At 42.1% G+C, this 15,351-nt stretch overlaps 1 protein-coding gene across 2 annotated transcripts in view; it reads left to right on the forward strand.

Annotated features, from left to right (window-relative positions):
- Positions 1–4,013: 4,013 nt before the first annotated feature.
- The window catches only part of MAPK8 (mitogen-activated protein kinase 8), a gene marked incomplete at its 3' end in the record, with an annotated part of 61,910 nt that continues 50,572 nt past the window's right edge, over positions 4,014–15,351 (forward strand). For both annotated transcript variants that reach the window (XM_080925836.1, XM_080925837.1), the window contains exon 1: positions 4,014–4,151. The remainder of the gene's footprint in view (positions 4,152–15,351) is intronic.

The following is a 15,351-nucleotide window of genomic DNA, read 5'->3' on the forward strand; positions in this document are numbered from 1 at the left end:
TTGCACCAATAGAGGACTTACAAGGATCAGACTTTCTTAAGAGCCCAAAGCAAAGACTAGACATTTGTTTCTATGCTTCCCAGAATAGAGGTGAAAAGGTGCTGATGCTGGCTAGGCTGGGATGAAGAAAAGTCCTAAAATGAAGTGATCTCAGAGCCTCCATGACCCCATTCAGTCTTTGCCCATTCAGGGTCAATTTGTTATGAGTGAGTTATACATTCAAAATTAAAACACACAAACAACCCCCCCCCAAAATTACCAGAGCTGTTAGTATCTGAGCCTGGGTCCTAACAAGCCCAGACATGCTAACCTTAGCAGCTCATGCCCAATAAACCAATTAAATAGACAAGCAATTGTGCAAAGCAGAAACGGAAGATTTATTCAATATGGCTACATTGGAAAGAGAAATAAAGAGTTCCAGTGACCCCCTTTCCACTGACATGAGGTTTAGGTTGAAATAGAAAGCAAGAGGTAAAGGTAACTAAGCAGTCCTGTCAATCAACGTGTGGTCCTGCTCATCACTTGTCTTAACACCCATCCTTGTCTGGGCTCCAGTCTTCCTTGCAACAATGGCCTGACACGTACTCAGAACTGTGTGAAATCTTTCCTGAAAAACAAGTTCCTCCTCAGGCTAGCACCAGGCTTCATTCTACTCCTTTCCCAGCATGCAATTCTTGGGGAAATTTAAGACCTGGGGAATAATGGTCTCAGTGGTCTGATTGCCACAGGGAGGAACTCAGGGTTTCTTTTTGGATGATCTCTGCTCCAGCATCACGAGAAACTGTCCTCTCCATACTCATCATCGTGGGCTGGTTATCCTTTAAGCATCCACTGCAGTGTAGAATGCCTTGGGTTCTGTAAGGAACCTGTGCTCCAGTCGCTTATTAAAAGAGTCACACTTTGAAGGCTCATAACTCTTCTCTTTGCCTTTTCCAGTATCCTTAAACCTTAATCTCTTCTAACCACTTCCCAATCATACAAGCTATGGAGCAGGGAAGGCTGACCAGTGATATCAACCTTTATCCTAGAATGAATTCTGTACGCTTTTTAGTAAGAGAGACAAATCTATTCGCGTGAATGACAATGTTACTGTCTGCTAATCTGTTTTAGAACAGAGTTAAAGAATTATTGAAGATTTCTTTACCAAATTGTCTTAAAAGGCACTTTCTCTTTTTAAATTAACACATTAATTGCACCTACTTTTAACATCCAGTATGGTTATTTCTCTTATGTATACAACTTGTAATGATCAGATCAGGGGACTTGGTGTAATACTATCTCTTCAAATTTTTATCAATTCCTTCTGAAGGAACATTCAAAATCCCCTCTGCTAGCTCTTTTGAAACATGTAACTGATTGTCATCCATCTTGGTTATCCTATTGTATTAGAGAACTACTAGTTTTTCCCACCTCTGCTTTCCTGAAGGATCTGTGTTTTCATTAGCAGCAGAGGGCCTCAGGGATCATTTCTGAGTGGGGAGGGGAGACAACTCCTGTTCTATTACAGGCCCCTGACAATGTGACAGCGGGCACATGCATCATAACTGCTTGCTGAAGGCCTCAAAATCCTTCCTCCAACAGACAAGAATTCTTTAGCTGGGCGTTAGAAGCTCCAGCCACTTAATGGCATCATGAAGAACAGTTTCAAACCCAGCTTCTAACTGAAGTGCTTTTGGCAAAAGTTGGAAATTCATAGGGGTCCTTCTGCCAAGGGTTGTTGGTAGAACACATGCTTGCCCATCTAGTAGGAATTGCAGTTTGGCATCTCAAGGATAAGGAGAGTGCCAGGGGAACAGATAGGGGAGGCCATTAATAATGGGTCTTCCCTAAAGTTGCCCAAAGGAAAAGGCCAGGAAGAGGGTATAGTGGGGATTTTATGGGAGCAGGGGATTCTGCCCCACTCTATCCCATATAATTCCTGAGTAAACAACACAGAGACATCAGATTTTATTAACAAGCTGCTGGCTCTGTGCAGAGCAGGTTCTGGGCTATTCTAACCCCCACTGCTAGAATATTAATAATCAGATAAATTCCCCCTTACTTGCCATCTGAGTCTGGTTCTGTTCCATGTGTGTCCTCTTGGCCATGTGCTCAGGGTCCATCCTGCCCCATGGGGACCTCCTTCCCTCTCCTTTCAGTCCCTACCTGAGATCCTCTCACTTGATCTGCCTTTCTATCTCCCCTACCTAGTCACGGGTTCTAGCTTTTTATTCACCAATCAGAGATTATTGGGGAGCATTCTTTACAGCACAATGCTCATGTTCAGACTGCAACCTGATTTTGGGGTGCAGAACTCGGCATCTGAAGACACAGTGCACAAGACCCACCCCAACAAAAGGGTGCTGTCTTCTCTGTCACAGGGAATCCATACCTGTCCTGAAGTACCTTTGACCTCTGAACTATAAATAGAAACATACACTGGAAGAGACAAGTGTTTAGTAAGAATTGTAGAGGGAGAAGAAGCCCATCTCGAGAAATCAAGAAAAGCCTCTATGATAAGAGTTTTTTTTTTTTTTTCCCACGATGTCAGCACAATCACGCTCTCTCCATCGCTGAAGACGTACCCAGGCCTTCCCATTATTCCTGCAACAAAATCATCTCCCACACAGGTTTGTGTATTTTTATCAGTCTTCTCATTTTTATTGTGCAATTTCTTCTTCTGTGGTGTTCCAACATAGCTGGCCTCTCTTCAGTTTTCCCAGTCTACCCTGTTCTTGCACTCCCCCATCACAGAATATTTGCACATCAGGTTAACTCTGACATAATCTCTGGTCAAACCTGTTCTAAACTTAGGAGGCAGTTCCTTAGAGAAAACTTTCCGGGTCTTATTAATACATTGGCTCCTCTCATAGGCTGATGTATCCTTACAATTTGCATTTTAATGCTGATGTTTTATTTTGTGTATAGTTATTATTTTCATACCACAAGAATTCTCCATAAGCTCTACTCATTGCTAGTGCTAGAGCACCACCTTTAAGAGGATAGGCAAGCAATAAAATGTTTACTGGAGAAATAAAAAAATGAAAATAAAAAATTGCTGAAAGTGACAGATGAAATGGGGTAGAATAAATGAATGAGAGTTCACATTCACTTCATGCTAGGATCCCTGGATATAGAGCATCTCAATATGTAATGGAAACATAGTCTACCTGAATTTATCCAGTACATAGTTATATATTTTGGAAATCATAGGATACTACACAGGTGTAAGAGACTGTCCTTTATTTTCCACTGTCAAAACAATTGGCATATTTTCCCCCAAGTTTAATATACTATGCATGTAATGTATTTTATAAAAACGTAGAATTATCCTATATGGATGTGTTGCTTCTTTCTCTTACTGGTGTTATTTTCCATTGTTGTAGAGAATGCCTTTGAACTCTTTAAAGTGCTAAATGTATTTTACTGCATAAACGATAGTAATTTAAACCTTTCCATCCATTGGCGTGGCTGGTCAATTTATTAGTGAATAGTTAATATTTGCCCGAGCCGCCTTACAGGTAAATTAGATAACGCAAAGAATCTGGAGCCGGCTCAGGAAAAAGGAGGTAACATTTTTCAGGGAGCTGGAGAACATTTACTCATTGGTGAGTGGTAGGCCCTGGAAGAATGTCTAACTAAGACTGTCCACGGCTCAGGTGTGTGCCCTGGCACGCGTGCCTGACCTTCAAACACTGTCCCCTCCTCCTCGCGAGGCTAGCAACCTAGCAGGCTTAAGCTATGACTGGTGTTAGCAGCCACGCGCCGCCACGTGCCGTCGCAGACCCGCCCCCTGCTGCTCCCGGCCACGCCCCTCGCACGCGGCTTTCCAGAGGCTGCTCGCGGCCCCGCCCTTAGGGGACCCCCGCCACTGCTGCCCGCCCTCCATTGTAGCCACACCCCCAGCCGCGGGACCACGCCCCCGTAATCCGGGCCCCCGGGGCTGCCCCGCCCCCAGGCCGCTCACAGGCGCGGAGGCGGGGTCCTGCGCGATGACGTGGGCGGGCGTGCGCGTTGACGGCCCGCGTCTCTGTTAGTCAGCGGAGCGGCCGAGGCCGGACATTGCGGCCGAAACGCGGAGCCGCGAGCAGGATTGAGTAGCGGCCGCAGTCACCGCGGGACTGCGCCGCTCTCCGCTACGAGCTTCCTGGTCGCCGTTGGCTGCACTGCCGGTGAGTGCGCGGGCGCCGTGGCTCGGGCGGCCGCCGCCTTTCCGCGGCCGTGACCCCCCCTCCCGGGAACGCGCGCGGGGCGGGGGCGGCGCGGGAACAATAGCGCGGGCGGCGGGGGCAGCGGGGGGCGTGGTCCACTCCGTGCGACCTGGCTTCACCGCTCCGGCCGGCTTCTACGTCGCGCGGGGGGAATGGAGCCGGTGGGCGGCAAGTTCGGAGGTGTTCCCGCGGAGGTCGGGCCGACGCGACCGTGCAAACGTCTCCCGCACCCACGGGGAGCGTGTTTGGACTGTGGGCGGTTTCTTTGTGCGGACGTGAGTGCCGCGACGCCGAGAAGAGCCGGGTGGCCGCGAGCGCGCTGGCCTGCGGACCGCGCCTTGAGAGGGGCGCCTGGCGCTGACCTTTTGACTTTCCCCCCGCCGCTGTCTTTGTCTTGCGCTTGGGTTCCCAGTCCAGACAAGGTAGAACCAAGTCCATTTTAAAGTACCATAGGGAACACTTTACCTTGTCATTCCCGAAAGTTTTCCATCCCACCGGGAATTTAATAACATGTTGGCTGCACTGTGTCCGGTAGTTGCTATTTTTACTTCAGAAATTAAGTGGTCTTTTCAGTAGAATTCTGGTCTGTCGGCCTATTGTGTTTTGAGATCAGTACCTCTTAGTCAGTTAGAACATGTTTATTTCATTCATTCGTCAACTGTTAGTATTGTATCCAGACGGAGATGTGAAGGCCAAGAGAAAGACCCTAAAGAATTAGGGTGTTTTGGAATAGAATAGATGTGTCTTTAAATGAGAAGATTATATAAGGAATGTATATTAAGAACGGTATTCGGCTCATTTTACTGGAATTTCCAAGGATAATGTTATGTTAGGAAGAATATCTAGATTTGGCTGAAATATACCTACCATCTTTATTCTTAACCCCCCCCCCCCGTCAATTTTCTTGTCATTGGTAATGGTTACTTGAGTCCTCTTATTGAGCCTGTTAAACCTGGGACGCTTATTGCTGTGTCTGACGAAAGCAAGCAATCAAAATGGTACTTAGAGGCCTATCTTGCATCATTTCTCCCATCACCTAGCATGGAAGTCATCATACACATTGGGTTGATTAAAAAGACATATAGACAAGATTTTCAAATTAAGCCTTAAATTCTTCCACGACGTTTTAGAAGTGTCACAAAGTTCAGAAGTGTCACTCTCTGTTGGCTAGATTGTAAATTAATAGAGAACCTATTAAGACTACCAGAGGGTTTGAAATCACTTTTTTCACTTCTAGGCCATTAACCACTACTGATATATATATATATATATATATATATAGTTGATAAAGTAGAGGATGGTGGCTTGTGTGTTCATATATATACATACATATATATATGTATATATATAAAGTTGAGCTTCTATACTTAAAAATCAAAGATGCTTCAAAATCTCCAAATGAAACACTTACAGTCTCTTGTAGATAAAGGGCATTTACTTGTCACTTTGTAGTCAAAGTTAAGAGCTTTGTCCACTTCCAGTATTTTAGGTAAGGGCTTTCTCCAGTCATATGCATGAATACATCCAGACACAACAGAGTTGTTTCATTAGAAATCTACCAGGATTGCATTTCTTTCTTTTAAAAAATTATGGTCATGGGTGTGTCTGCATGATGTTTTTGTGGGGGTAGGGGTCACACATGTGGAAGCCTAAGAACAAGTAAGTGTGTGGGCTTGGTTCTCGTTTTCCACCTTTATGTGGGTTCTAGACATGGAACTCAGGTTCCTGGGCTTCTAGGGCAAGTATCTTTACCCACTGAGCCTTATTTATCCTATTGTGACTATTATTTCACTAGTTTTTTTGTTGATTTAAGTTGAAAAGTACAACAGTGTATGTAAATGTATTTTACAAATATTTCTATTAGTTTAGAGTTGCTTACATTTTTTAGAGGTGCTTACTAGAAAGGTTGAGTTTTAACTTGTACTTATCCAACTCAAAGCATATGGGTTTAAAACTCCAAGTTTTAGGGGTGTCTCCTCAGGGGCTCTGCCAGAGTCATGCAGCTGAGCATGCTTGTAGCTAACCATCAGACTGAGCATGGGGACCCCAGTGAAAGGGGGTGGGAATGAAGGAGCCGAAGGGGGTTGTGGCCTCATGGGAAGAACAACATTGTCAACCAACCAAATCCTCCACAGCTCCCATGGACTAGAACACCAACCATTGAGCATGCATTGAGCGGCCCATGGATCCTGTTGCATATGCTGCAGAGAATAGCAGTGTCTGGCCTAATGTGAGAAGAGGCCTTTGGTCCAGTGAGGGCACGTTTTCCCAATGTAGGGGAAGCCAAGGCACTGAGGGGGAGAGGGTGATTGGGAGCTAGTGCACCTTCATGAGGACAAGCAGATGGGAGGGTAATGGGAGTGGGGTCGGTGAAGGGGATAACATTTCAAATGTAAATACAGAGAGTATCTAACAAAAAATTTAAAAACACCCTCCGTTTTAGTGCATTTCCACTATTTAAAAACTTTCTTTGCCATATGAAAGTAGTTCAGATGAACTTATTTACTGGTAAGATATGAATGAAAAAATAAGAAAATGAGATAGATACAGGTCTTAAGGCACCAAACTTTTGTTGCTTTACTTAGTTAAATATATTGGGTTCTGGAATGGACTCCAGAATTAAGAAATCATTTGAGTGATTTAGACTCTGCATAGGTTCAGCATGGTTTAGTTTTCTAAAGTCTGTTGTTTAAACAGCTTTTTTTCTGTTGGTATTTAATTCACATAAAGAGTTGCCCTTATAGAGTATACTTTATAGTGGTTTTATATAATTATGAATTCATCATTACTATACTATTCCAGATTATCATTGTGTACCAAGAAACCCCCCTTTTTAAAAAAATCTGATTTTTGAAAAGAAGAGGGTATAAAAAGATGGAGAATATACAGACTAGAAAACTACGCTTCATGCTCCTTTCAATACTGAGAGAGATTACCTGGAAAGAAAATTAGTGTAAGAGTAAATTGAGGCACAAAGTGGCCTATGTGTGCTGCAATCCTAGGGTTTGGGAGGTTAAGGCTAGATGAGTTTGAGACCATTCTGGGACCCAAGCTAAAGAATAAATTCATTCAAAGTGAATACAGTTAGAATCGTGATTATTTGTTCTATGACCGGTCTTATGGAAATGGGCTAGAGAAGATACTAGATGGCAGTGAAACAGTAATTTGTTGTTAATAACTAGCCATAAACCATCCTAGTGGTATTAAGGGGTTGTTGAAAAGGAGCCAGCTTGTTGCTTTGCTTTGCCTGTCATTTGACAATTTTGAGTCATCTCATACTTGAGATGCTTTACCTCAGGTGTTGAAGTATGTATGACTTAGGTGTCAGTTCTCTAGAAGACTGGTCAAGTTAGTAGTATGAATAGTAGCATTTCTGACTCATGTAGGACAAGGAAGTCATAACCCTGGAGCTTTACACATGACTCACTTGTTCTTTGAACTATGATGCCTGTTGTCTCAGTCCTGATCATACCTGAGCATCCAGGAGCTGTGCATTCCTACCCTAATGCATCTCTGAAAAGAGTCGGGATTCAGATTTTACTAACAGGTGACAGGAGCACTGACATGACTCATCCTGTCATTCATAGCAGTTTGTGGGCCTACCTAAGGTAGTCCAGGAACTTCTGCTTCCTTGTAGTTGTCATCAGAAGTGCGCAGTCTGCTCTACAAGCTGTTGGAATTGATGAATGACTAGAGAACTCCAAGCAAGAGAATAAGAATCAGAATATTATTAATTTGTCTCCAGTATCAGACTTATGCAACCTTTTTTTTTCTTTTAAATAAAAGCTAGATTTTCTTGAATGGCAAATTCTATTTGCTTCACAGCACCATGCCTTCTGATGAAATGAAATACTCTTCCAAGACTGGAAGATGGGAAAATGGAGACTTCATTATTCCAGGAAGCTTATGGGCTTAAGGCATGGTTACACAGTGAATTATGCTCCTTTAAAGGATGGGAAAAGCCTCCCCCTCCCAAAGCCTGCTGCAAATCTCTGAACAGTTTAGGGTTGTGTGTGTGTGTGTGTGTGTGTGTGTGTGTGTGTGTGTGTGTGTGTGTGTTATGAGGGCTTTGAGAAAAATTGTGCCATTTTCTTTATGCTGTGAGTTATATCACAAATAGAACAAATACCTGTGTCTCCTGTTATATCTTCAGAGATTGCAGATTTGGTTAAGATTTTTGCCAGTTTTTTTTTTTTTTTTTTTTTTTTAAAGAGTACAATTTCATTCTCTCTCTTTTTAGATTTATTTATTTTATGTATATGAGTACACTGTAGCTGTCTTCAGACACACCAGAAGAGGGCATCAGATCTCATTACAGATGGTTGTGAGCCACCATGTGGTTGCTGGGAATTGAACTCAGGACCTCTGGAAGAGCAATGCTCTTAACCACTGAACCATCTCTCCAGCCCAAGATTTGCCAGTTTTTAAAAAGGCAAAGTGTAGGAAATGACTAGCGTGTCTTTAGGGTCATCTCTGAGTCCCACTCCATACTCCACATGTAACTTAATTCTGTGACAAAACTAGTTTAGATTATATAGCTTGTCTAAGCCAGCCTTGATAGCCCTCAGATGAGAAGACTAATATCATACACCTACCTCATAGTGTCCTGCAGTTGAGTTAGGAAGTGCATGAAACTGCTGTGTCCTTGGTGGTAGGTAAGCATTCAGGAAGCTTTAGAGTTTTCAGTTAAAAGGACTTTTTTTTCCCCTGTTTTAAATGACTGTAAAATGTCAAATGAATTTTTAAGCATTTTGATTCATAGCACATATTCATATTCTGCAGGACATGCCAGTTGTTTCTGTCTACATCTCTGGTAGATTTGTTAAAGTTGGAAAAATCTCAACTAATCTGAGTTGACTGAGATTATTTGTGTTAGCATTTGGATCAGTAATCCTTTCTGACTTCAAATTTGGAAACCTTCCAAAAACAAGTAATGATCTCTGATATAATGCTACCACTGCACTTCACATGCCCCCTTTCAAAGCCATTTCCCATAACACAGAATTCCCTAAGCTTTCTTAGGTTTATTTTGGCAGATATCTGCAAAGTAGGAATCCAGGGAGCTGAGAGTAATTCTCATCATCATGTAACACTATTGAAGAAAATGGAATGCTGTCTCATCTTTAATGTTTAATCTCACTGAGGCCTTTGACTTGAAGAATGCAAATTTATCAGAGACCTGGTAACTACAGAAGTTCCTTCCAGTTATTAGTGTTTTCTGCAGTTTCTGGGGATATAATAAATGGTATATAGAATTTCTTGTTCCTTCTTGGGGATAGCAACTATGAAGACACTGATGTTATATAAAACAGATTGACTAAGAGCCCATGCTATGCCTCTTTAGGTAGTAAGTGGTTTGGAAGCCTGACACATACTGAAGTAAAGTCAGTTTCTATTCTATAGCCTGAGTCTAACTTCAGGGAATAAGGACAAGCATGCAAGCAAGCAGAAGCAAATATGTTGGCCATTTCTTTAGGCATTTCTTTTGCCTATGAGATATTTGGAAATGTCCCAACCTTAACATGGCTTAGCCTACATTTAAAAAATACTGTTTGCTTTATAAAGAGTAGAAAGTAAAGTATCTTTTTTCCTAAATTTGGTTATAGTTGAAAGTGTACAGAAGAGTCAAAATCACAAAAGGCAAACTCACTGAAGTTGTTTCAAAAGAGTATTGAAATAAGTTTATGGAAAGTATGGGAAGCAGATGACAGAGAAGACGTTGCTTATACTGGAGTCCTCCAAGTGGTATTTAGGCTATGAAGGTATCTTAGGGTTTTATTGCTGTGAACAGACACCATGACCAAGGCAATTCTTATAAATAAAAACATTTAATTGAGGCTGGCTTACAGGTTCAGAGGTTCAGTCCAGTATCAAGGCAGAAGCATGGCAGCATCCAGGCAGCCATGGTGCAGGAGGAGCTGAGAGTTATACATCTTCATCCAAAGGAAGCCAGGAACATACTGAGAATCCTCAAGCAGCTGGGAGGAGTGTCTCCAAGCACATCCCTAGAGTGACACACTTCCTCCAACAAGGCCACACCTTCTACTAGTGCCACTCCCTGGGCCAAGCATATGCAAACCATCACATTCCACTCCCTGGCCCCCTTAGGCTGTTCAAACACGAGTCTGTGGGGGCCATACCTAAACATGGTGTAATAAAAAATACATTTAGTCCAACTTCCAAAGTCCCCCTGGTCTGTAGCAGTATCAACAATGTTAAAATTCCAAAGTTCAAAGTCTCTTCTAAGATCCATCCAATCACTTAACTCTAATCCCTGAATTAAGTCAGGCAACCAGCTGGGCAAACTCCAGATTCCGCCATCTCCATCCTGATGTCAAAGCAGTCTCCAGGTCTTCAACTCCTTTTTCATCTTTGTTGATGGCAACAAACTTCTTTCTCCTGGGCTGGTTCCACTCCCTGTTAGCAGCTTTCCTTGGTACATATCCCACCGCTCTGGCATCTTTAACATCTTGGGGTCTCCAAGGCAATTTCAATGTTACAGCTTCTCATTTCAGTGTCTGGGATCCACATATGATATTTTGGGCTCCTCCAAGGGCTGGCTTCACTTGTTCAGCTCTGCCCTCTGTAGCACTTCCAGCTCAGGTTGATCCACTACACCTTTGCTGTTGTTCTTGTTGATCATCCCATGGTACTGGCATCTCTAATATCCTGGGGTCTTCCATTGCAACTAGGCTTCACCAATAGCCTCTCATAGGCTCCCTTCATGGTGTCAAGCCTCAAATCCTTTGCATGTCCCCTTCAATCCTGGATTATCAACTACAACTGAAGCTGTACTTTCACCAATGGCCTTCCATGGCCTCTCACAGTTCCAAGCCTCAGCTGTTCTTCATGATGACTTCATGCCTTCAAAACCAGTACCACCTGGGTGATTCTTACACATTACCAAGTGCAGCTGCAGCATGAGGTACAACCTTGGCTATCTCTGGAACACAGTTTTTTGTGCTCTCAGAAAACACGTCCCAGAAGATTTCACCTCAGTAATCCTGGTTTCTTCTTAATCATCACTTATTTCTTAGCTCCAGCTGACCAGCATCAACTGTCCCAGTAGTCTCCTTCTCTAAAATATAAGGCCAGAATCACATGGCCAGAGCTTCCAAGTTCTGCTGCTTGCAACAGCTGGAACGTTACCCCTTGTTCTATTACATTATCACCAGATTCCTCTTTTCTAACTCCTTCACTACTTAAACTTGGCTGTCCTGGATTTTTCTTGGTTGATTGACCTTGAATTTAAAGGTCTGTATGCCAGTCTCCTGGGCCAAGCATATACAAACCATCACAGAAGGTAAGGCTTGGTTTGTGCTCAGAGCACTTTTAAAAAATAAGTATTTCTCCAGTACTGAGAAGCTTTCTGATGCTCAGAGGATCCAGCCTGCCAGCCGCCATGTTGCCTCAAGCATTGAAGACTCTACATTTCCTGAAGGCTGTTAGTGGGGTAGAAACTCCCTATTCCTGAATTCTTGAGAGGATGACCTGAGGCATGATAACTGATTTAGCAGGTGAGGAAATAGTTATAGATTACTAGGAAGTTGTTGGTGATGTTGATGAACAGTTTATTTAAACAAGAAGCTAAATCAAGTTGATTAAATGGTGAAGTTTTGTTGTTACTGTTTTGTTTTTGGTGTTGTGTGGATGTAGACAACCTTAAAAGATAAAAATATGGCGTCCAAAAAGTGAGTGAAAATGGAAATGTTTAGGAAAGAGCATATTTGGTTGTCATAGGACTGGTGCTTTCCATAGGATAAGCAAATCAGTTTGTGTTCTTCCAAGGAACCTTGGTGTTTGGAAGGTGAATATTTCTGACTCTGATCTCTGTGGCTCTTGTATTTTTCAGTGAGGTAGGGCATTCAGGTAAGCAGAAGAGAATGGAAGGAAGTATAGGGAGTTTGAAGCACTGGTTCATTTAAAGGTTTGAAATTTGGAATTTAAATTTATTTAAATCTATCAGTCTGGTTTGTGACCGCCCCTAAACCCTGATACCACTGATTATAAAGAAATACAAGTAAGGCATTAAGGTTTATTCAGGGTGAGGTTTTGCCATGTTTAACACAGTTTTTATGGGAATCAAAACCACTAGGAGAAGAGATGGCTCAGTAGTTAATAGCATTTGCAGAGGACCCAGATTATATTAACGGGACTCACAAGTGGCTCATACCTGTCTGGAACTCCAGTTTTAAGATATCTGACTTCTCCCATCATGAAGTATGCACATGGTAAACCTACATGCAGACAAAACAATGACATAAATAATAATAAATCTAATTAATATTAATTAATTTTTTGTGACTGGATTTTTGCTATATGGCCCTGGCTGGATTGGAACCATTCTCTTGTTTGTGCCTCCCTCCTGGGTGCTGTGATTAAAGGTTAGCACCATCACACTCAGCTAAATAAATCTTTAAAGTAAAAAGTCAGAAGTATAGACAGATGGTTCAATAGATAAGGCTTCTAAGAATTTCCTAGTGTGAGAGTTGGCAGGTCTGCAGTCTTTGACATAAGTGGGTAGAAGAAGAAAAACCAGTGGTTTTCAACGTTCCTAATGCTGTAACCCTTTAATACAGTTCCTCATGTTCTGGTGACCTCAAATCATAACATTATTTTCATTTTTACTTCATAACTAACTTTGCTACTGTTGTGAATTGTGAAGTAGTATCTGTGTTTTCAGATGATCTTAGGTGACCCCTGTGAAAGTGTAGTTTAATCCTTTAAAGGCGTAATGACCCACACAGGTCGAGAGTCTCTGCTTTATGTACTCTTGAGGCAGATTTTCAGACAATTGGAGGCCTGCCTACTGATCAAGTATAATTTCTTGTGCTTACAGTCTTCTGGCTATAGATATTAACATCTAAAAATGTATTCTTAATAGCTCCTAGATTTGTGATCAGTTGAATAACTTGGCATAACAACATAGCAAGGGTGACCCAAAACTGATTATCACACCAGCTTAGTACAAGAAAAGAAACAAGGAAATAGGATTTTTAAAAGGTGTGCTGAGAGAACAGAGAATTATGGAATCTGATTTGGATAAGAAGGTTAAGTCAACAAATGCATAACAGAAGTTGTAGCATAGAGGTACTGAAATTTTCTGTTAGTATTTGGGATGAGGAAGATTTCACTAGTGCAGTGGTAATCAACATGTGGATCTCCACCCCTTTGGGGGTTGTACATCAAATATTTACTTAGGACTTCTAACAGTTGCAAAATTATAATTATAAAGTAGCAATGAAATAATTTTTTATGGTCAGGGGTTACCACAACATGAGGAACTGTATTAAAGGCCTTAATTAAATTAAAGAAGATTGAGAATCATTGCACTAGGTTATCAGTTACTGGCATCGATAATGCCCAAGGTGATCCTGGATGTGGGGTACTGAGGTGGGAAAGAAAGATATACATGTATAGAATCAGGAAGATACTAAATTAAAGAGAGTGCGGCTGGGAGTATAACTCAGTGTTAGAAGCTTGCCTAGCAAGTGCAAAGCCCTAAATTGTGTCTCTACCATATGTGTGTGTGTGTGTGTGTGTGTGTGTGTGTGTGTGTGTGTGTGTGTATGTGTGTATACATAGAAGGGTTAGCCTGGATATATGAAGTCAGCAAGCCATGATGGGAATAAAGATGTATACCAATGTTGGGGTAACTATTATATAGGGGTTTCTACGCTACCTTAGATCATTTTGTTCCCAAATAAAAGACAAAATCTTTATATTTATAATAAGCCTTAAAGTATTAAAACTGGATATCATCAACCCTCTATGCTATTTTATGAATACCCTGTCAGTAACCCCAAGATAACACTTGTCATGTTCTACCTAGGACACTCCTACTCCAACAGGCTGGCCCTAATGGCCATATGTTCACCATCTAACTACCCCATGGTGACTTTTTCTTCTTCCTCCTCTCTCTTCATGGTATCTCCCTGAGACCCCAAGCCTGGTGTCTTAGTTAGGCTTTCCATCGCTATGAAGAGACCATGACCAAGACAACTCTTTTTAAATTTACATTTCAAATGTTCCCCTTCTGGGTCCTACCCCTCCATGAGCCCCATCTTTTACCTTTTAGAGGGTGTTTTTCTATACACCCATCCACTCCTACCTCACCTCTCTAGCATCTCTCTTCTCTGGGGGAATCAAGCCTCCACAGGACCAAGTTCATCCCCCTCCCACTGAGGCCAGGCAGTCCTCAGTTACATATGTAGCAGGGACCACAGACCAGCCTATGTATGCTCTTTGGTTGATGGCTTAGTCTCTGGGAACACTGAGGGGTCCAGATCTTGGGATACAGAATTTAGCATTTGAATATATACCAGCACCAGACCAACCCACTGCAGATAAGTTTCATGAGCAACATAGAATGGGAAGAAAGGCAGGAAAATACCATAGATGTAGTATGTAAGTGTGCTTGTTACAAATAAGGAATTTTGGACAAGGTATCAAGAGAGGAGTAAGATAAGGGATTTATAGAGCACCTTTACAGTGTGAATTCAAGAAGTAAACTAGAACTGGCATAGCAGGCATGTGAGATATGGGTCAGTTCTCATGATGGGACACAGTGGTATTAGTTCTAGTGCTATAGGACTCTCTGGAAGTGGTGGTATTTTTTGTTTATTTGTTTTGGTTTTGGTTTTATTTTCAGAGGGAAGATAGGGTCTCACTATATAACCCTGCTGCTTATCCTAATCTTGCTAGAGACTGAGATGTTTTAGAGCTAGGCCCTGGCTTCTAGAAAAACTGCTTTGCTTTATGTTTTCTTTGCTCTTGGAATCTGACCTAACACAGGATAGTTCATTTCTCCATGCCTGGGCTATGTTGGCCTTTTGACTGCAGCATCTAATCCTCCCTGACTTCGTTGATCTGTTCAGAGTTCAATCTGATACCAGACTTCCTTAACTAGATCCTTGTCTTGTAAGAGTGAAGACACTCAGATGTCTTCTATTTTGTTTTGTTTTTCCAAGTTTTCCTGGGAGTGTGAGTGTGTGTGTGTATCCAGTTTTACTAGTTTGTCCCAGTGGGACAGTTAATAGGAGTTACCTAATTCACAACTGTGAGGAAAGTGATTTGTTAGTCTGCTGATGTAGTAAAATCCCTCATTAGACATTTTAGCGTATATGGCTCAGTTCTTTCTCAAGGTGAGATATGGAGTACT

This window comes from Micromys minutus (genome assembly GCF_963924665.1).
Source record: "Micromys minutus genome assembly, chromosome: 12".
In the NCBI taxonomy this organism is placed as follows: domain Eukaryota; kingdom Metazoa; phylum Chordata; class Mammalia; order Rodentia; family Muridae; genus Micromys; species Micromys minutus.